This window comes from Ailuropoda melanoleuca, chromosome X, assembly GCF_002007445.2.
Source record: "Ailuropoda melanoleuca isolate Jingjing chromosome X, ASM200744v2, whole genome shotgun sequence".
NCBI classification, from domain to species: domain Eukaryota; kingdom Metazoa; phylum Chordata; class Mammalia; order Carnivora; family Ursidae; genus Ailuropoda; species Ailuropoda melanoleuca.
In genome coordinates, this window is record NC_048238.1 from 18,157,453 (window position 1) to 18,163,576 (window position 6,124).

At 35.8% G+C, this 6,124-nt stretch overlaps 1 protein-coding gene across 1 annotated transcript in view; it reads left to right on the plus strand.

Annotated features, from left to right (window-relative positions):
• The window catches only part of MBTPS2 (membrane bound transcription factor peptidase, site 2), a 50,269-nt gene extending 44,429 nt beyond the window's left edge, over positions 1–5,840 (plus strand). Inside the window, exon 12 of the transcript XR_860833.3 lies at positions 5,692–5,840. The gene's annotated coding sequence lies outside the window, so the exon portion shown is untranslated. The remainder of the gene's footprint in view (positions 1–5,691) is intronic.
• Positions 5,841–6,124: the final 284 nt, after the last annotated feature.

Genomic DNA, 6,124 nt, shown 5'->3' on the forward strand with positions numbered 1-6,124 from the left:
CAGGCTCATAGCGGAGGAGCCTGACGTGGGGCTCGATCCCATAACGCCGGGATCACACCCTGAGCCGAAGGCAGACGTCCAACCGCTGTGCCACCCAGGTGCCCCCTTTTTTAAGATTGTATTTATTTATTTGAGAGAGAGCAAGATAGCGAGAGAGAGCACAAGAGTGGGGAGAGGGAGAAGCAGGCTTCCCGCTGAGCAGGGAGCCGATGTGGGGCTCAATCCCAGGACCCTGGGATGATGACCTGAGCCGAAGGCACATGCTTAACTGACTGAGCCACCCAGGTGCCCCGAAAGAAGTCTTTTTTTAAATAAGATACCTGTGCTCTCACTACTGTTTTGGAAATGGCCTGTTTATGGATGAAGAAAGAGGACTATCACGTCTCCTTTTAGTACTGTCTGACAGAGGTCTTCTCTAAGTTAGTCTGTTTCTTAGGAGTTCATGGAAAAGTATCTTAACTCTGACATTTGGTTCGTCTTGACCTTTTACTCTAGCACTTCCTCCCTTGTCCACAGAGCCAGCCTCGATCTCTCTCTCTCCCTCACTTTCTCTCTCATCCCCTCCCACTCTCTTTCTCGCTCTACTCCCCCCCACACACACACGGGCACATATTCTCTTTCTAGATTACTTAAAGGCCAGATAAAATAGGCTGGAAATTTAGCCCAAATCCTGATTGGCAAGCATCATTCCACTCCTCCTTTTTGCCTCTGATCTTGTTCTACTACAAAGTGTCACAGGACTAGATGACTGATTACCTAAACCACTTTTTTTTTTTAGCAGCTTGAGGTAGAATTAAATACCGTAAAATTCACCTGTTTAATATGTACAATTCACTGTAAACTATTTTTCTTTTAATGACTACTCAAACAGTAGTATATATAGGCTTTAGTATAATCTAATCTTTTAAGCAAATGAACGTGATAAAAGACTGGGAAGAAAGAAAATGTTTCATTTATTTCACAACTTTTAACTCTGAAGTGGTTTTCAGTACTGGAATAGAGTTGAATAACAAATCATTTTTAAGGTTAAGCATGTAGAGGGGTGCCTAGCTGGCTCAGTCAGTAGAGCATGCAGCAGTTGATCTCAGGGTTGAGTTCAAGTCCTATGTTGGGTGTAGAGATTACTTAAAAATAAAATCTTGAAAAAAAAAACAAAAACAAAAAAAGGTAAAGCATGTGAGGGCACCTTGGGTGGCTCAGTCAGTTAAGCACCCGACTCTTGATGCCAACTCAGGTCATGGCTCAGGGTTGTGAGATGGAGCCCCGTGTCGGGCTCTGCGCTGGGTGTGGAGCTTGCTTAAGATTCTCTCTCTTTCCCTCTCCCTCTGCACCTCCCCCCTCTAAAAATAAAGATAAAGCATGTAGATATTTTTTCTTTGAGACAATACACCTTTTTAATCAGTGTATTTGCAAGCTACTCTGGCTGTTTTGGCCATACTAATTTGAATAATCCATTCTATATTTTATCAGACTGTGGCAAATGAATTCAATGAAAGGAAAGTCTCTATTTCAAAACCTAATGCCACAAGAGGTTATACTCAGGGTGGAGGTAGGAAAAAAATGGCTAAAGGAAGCTGCAATTCTAATTACCAAGCAGGTTATATTGTCTAATTTCCCCTTGAAGAGAGATAAAAACATCCTTATATCTTAATTTAGCTAAAGATTGATGGATATTCAATAACTGTCCCTTCTTATTAACTGAACATTTCTCAAATTTTTCTACTGATGTGCTCCTGACACCTTAGGGGAGGAAAAAACACAGAAAGATCTAAGAATAGAACCCTGTAATTGGCTGTCCATCCTACAAAATTGAAGTCTTACTTTATCTTAAATTTATGTAAATTTTGCATTCAGTCAAGTATCATAAAGCCAGTTCTCTTAAAGATAGGAAACTCTAAACTGTGGAAGAATTAGATGCTAAGAGTATTAATATTTTTTTCATGTTGAAAACACAGTGGTAAAAGTAGTTTATAACAGCTGGTCTGTAGACTAGTGACAGTCTATGATGGTGTTTTTGTCTGTTTCTAGTGAAATGAGAAAACTATGTTATATCTAATTACAAAATAAGGAAAATGTATTCGTGTTGTCATAAGGTGCCTGCTGCCCTTTATCAAGGAGCTCTCCTTTATTGGATTATGGAAACACATACTTAAATTCACTTAGCACTTCTAGATTGCTCTGCAGAATGTCTCTCTGTCTGACACTCATCAGCAAGGCATGAGGGTTCCACGTTTCCCCATGCCCTTACCTCCACCTGAATTGTCTGACTTTCATGTTCTCACAAATGCGTTGGGTGCAAAATGGCATTTCCTTTTAATTGCATTTCTCAGATTAATAAAGTTGCACATCCATATACTTGTTTAGCCACTTAGATTTTTCATTTTGCTAATTGCTTATTGATCTCTTTCCCGGGTTGTCCATTGACTTTACTAAATTTTTCTTATTGGTCCGTAGGAATTTTTTGTATATTCTAGATTAGGAGTCTACAGACTGCAGCCTGCAAGCCAAATCTTGCTCACCACCTAGTTTTGTAAATAAGGGGTTTTTTTTTTTAGAACATTCACGGGCGCCTGGGTGGCTCAGTTGGTTGAGCATCTGACTCTAGACTTTGGCTTAGGTTGTTTTCTTGGGGTCTTGGGATCAAGTCCCTCTTCGGACTCTGCACCCAGTGGGGAGTCTGCTGGATTCCATCTCTCCCTCTGCCCCTCTCCCTGCTCTCTATCTCTGAAATAAATATATCAATATTAAAAAAAAAACACAGCCACATTCATTCATTTATATACTGTGTATGGCTGCTTTCATGCTACAACAGTAGAGTTGAGCAGTTTGCAACGAAGACCATATGACCCCCAAAGCCTAAAATATTTACTGTTTACAGAACAGCCCATGTTCTAGATATCAATCTCTTGTCTGTTTAGATGTTGCAAATAATTTTTCCCAGTCTGTCACCCATTTGTAAGTTTTATTTATGAGGTTTTGCTGTTGAATGAGTATCATTAGTTTGATAGAGTCAAATCCATTAATTTTTTGATTGTTTCATGAATCATTTTGATTCATTTACTGAAAAAGTGCTGTCCTGTCCCAAAGTCACAATAATATGCTACACTTTCTTCTATTTGCTTTAGAGTTGTACTTTCACAATGAGATCTTTGATTTCTAGAATATATGGTGTGAGTTAGGAAATCCAGGTTTATTTTTCTGTGTAGCATGAACTATTTTTAAAATAGATATAACAATATTTTCCTTTTTAAGATTGTTAAAGCAGTTTGCATGTTCTTAATATAGTGCCTGGCATGTTTAAGATATTATTATGTACTTAAATTACTTATTTTCATAATGCAGAATTATGACATAAGTTTGCCCTGATATCCCTGACCACACTGGTGTCACATCCTGCCTCCTTTTGATACGCCTGCTTGGCTTCCACTGCCTTCAGCCTCGCTCTGGTTTTCCAGAATGTCTTCCATGCCTTGACCCTTTTAAATATTTCTTCCTCCAATCAAAATGAACCAAAAATCATAACACCTAAGGTATTGACTAAAGATTTTGCTCACTGAAACTATTCAAAATAACCCATGTTTGTGGGTATGTGTATTGATAGTAACTTAGTTATTTAAATCTGGTCTTACACAACTATTTTAACTCAGAAGGAGGCACTGTGATGAACCAATATGAGAGACAATTTGGGTTAGAATGGACTTTGAGGACTACATCAGACAATAGAAAGCTGTCTACTCTGTGCACAGTTTGGGATATTGTATTTCAAAATAAGCTATTTTTTTACATGTTCATTTTATTTTGCATTAATTAGAAAAGAGGCTAAGTTTTCTCTTTTAACGTGTGTTCTTTTGTAGATTTTTTTATCCACATCATTTGTCCATATTTCCCTGCAGTAATCATCACCTTCTTACCACTTTTCATTACTCAGAACTCACATTTGTTCCCAGGGTTTGCAAACATATTTAACCATACCTTCGCTTCTTTTACAGGCCCCTGACTTTCATACTTTATTCCTAGCATTGTTTTCTTCCCTTTCATTCACTTTGTTTCCATCCTTTAATGGCTTCTAATTTTCTTTCTAGGCTGTATGTATCACCAGAAATCTACAATGGGAAGTTGTAGCACTTTGCAATTTACTGAATGTTCACTTCTCCGGTCCAGGGCACCCCCTTTTCTGTTATGGAAATAACTGGGAAAAAGAAGTTGGTAATCAGGAATTTGCTTGGAGAATATAGAATTGGAACAGAAGGAGATAGATAATGTGATTTCTTTGGCCTTTATAGAAGAACAATTTTCTTACTAAAAAAGAAATACACATTTGTTATAGAAAACATGTTAAAGTAAATTGTAATTTATTGGAAAAAACAGCATTATATTATAGATTAACTGGTAAACTGCTTTTTAAACTTGACGATGTATTCTAAGCAATTTTCAATGTTGTTAATACTCTACTGTTATTTAAATGGATATATAATACTGCAGCATTGAATATACCATAATTTTTTTCTTTTTTTCCTTTTTTTTTTTTTAAGTAAGGTCTACGCCCACCATGGGGCTTAAACTCACAACCCTGAGATCAAGAGTCACATGTTATACCAACTGAGCCAGCCAGGCTCCCCTGAATATGACATAATTAACCAACCCCTATTATTTCCGATTTTGCAGTGTTATAAACAAAGCAGTGAGGAATATACTTATAACTAAATCTTTCTGCATATCTATGATTTTTTGGATAATTCTAGAAACACTTAAGATAATCTTAAAAGAAAAATTACTATCTGGAAATGTGAACGTTTTTATATACATATTGCCTTGTTGCATTTACATTTTTTTCTCTTAATTTGATATGCAAAAATAGCATCTCATTTTAACTTGCATTTCTTTGATTAGAAAAAAGGCTGAAGATTTTAAAATGTATTTATTGGCCATTGTGTTATTTTTGTTTATTCCCATTGTTTGCCTGTTTTTCATGGGAGTGATAATTGTCTTACTGCTTTTCATCATAAGCTCAGCTCTGCCTTTTGATTTGTTACATGTGAATAAATTAAAACCTCATTTAAGTGTAATGCAAATGCTTATTTTTATGTTTTTATATATCATAATCTGTCAAGCTTTGCATTTTCCACCTTTGGTGAAATGTTTTCAAAGTCTCAAGATTTTATAAATATTCACAAACATTTTATGATAATTTTTTGACTTCATTTTCTCAAATATTATAATCTTTAATTTACATGCAATGTATTTTGATGTGGGTGCAAAGTAGGAATATAACCTTGTGTTTTGTTATCCCCAAATGATTAGCCAGTCATCTCAAAGGAGATGCTTAGTCTTAAGAGATATTTTATGCCTTCCAGGAAGAGGCATAAATTTATATCCTTTGGAGAGAATGGATATAATAAGTGAAATTATCTCTCATTTAATAAACCATTCTTATTTATATAGGAGGCAGCTATTTATTATTTACTTTTTTAATTCAGTAATATAGTGAATTGAGACTATGTCCTATACTTTAATTGACAAGAGTCTTTAAATCATTTTTTTCCCTAAGGTGTTTTTAGTTTTATTGAAATAGTGTTTCTCATTCCTAAGGAATATAAATTAGCAATCTGGAGATTATCCTTAATATATATCATTATCTAAAGGTACTGTTTTCATCAACTTCTTAATTAAAATATTTTTTTTGCTTCTTAGATTTTCAAGCTTTAATTCCTCTCTCTGTGGATTGTTTATTATTAGTCTTTAAAGGTTAAAAAAAAATCTGTCTTTGGAATAGATGTCCTGATTTTAAAGTAAGTATCTTACCTTCATCTGTTTTAATTATATAATGATTAAGTTTGGGGGCGCCTGGGTGGCACAGCGGTTAAGCATCTGCCTTCGGCTCAGGGCGTGATCCCGGCGTTATGGGATCGAGTCCCACATCAGGCTCCTCCACTATGAGCCTGCTTCTTCCTCTCCCACTCCCCCTGCTTGTGTTCCCTCTCTCACGGGCTGTCTCTGTTTCTGTCAAATAAATAAATAAAATCTTTAAAAAAAAAAAAAAATGATTAAGTTTGGAACACTGCATTTTTTGATTACTTATTCAAATATATGCATTTTTAGCCATAATTTAAAGTCATGAAAATAA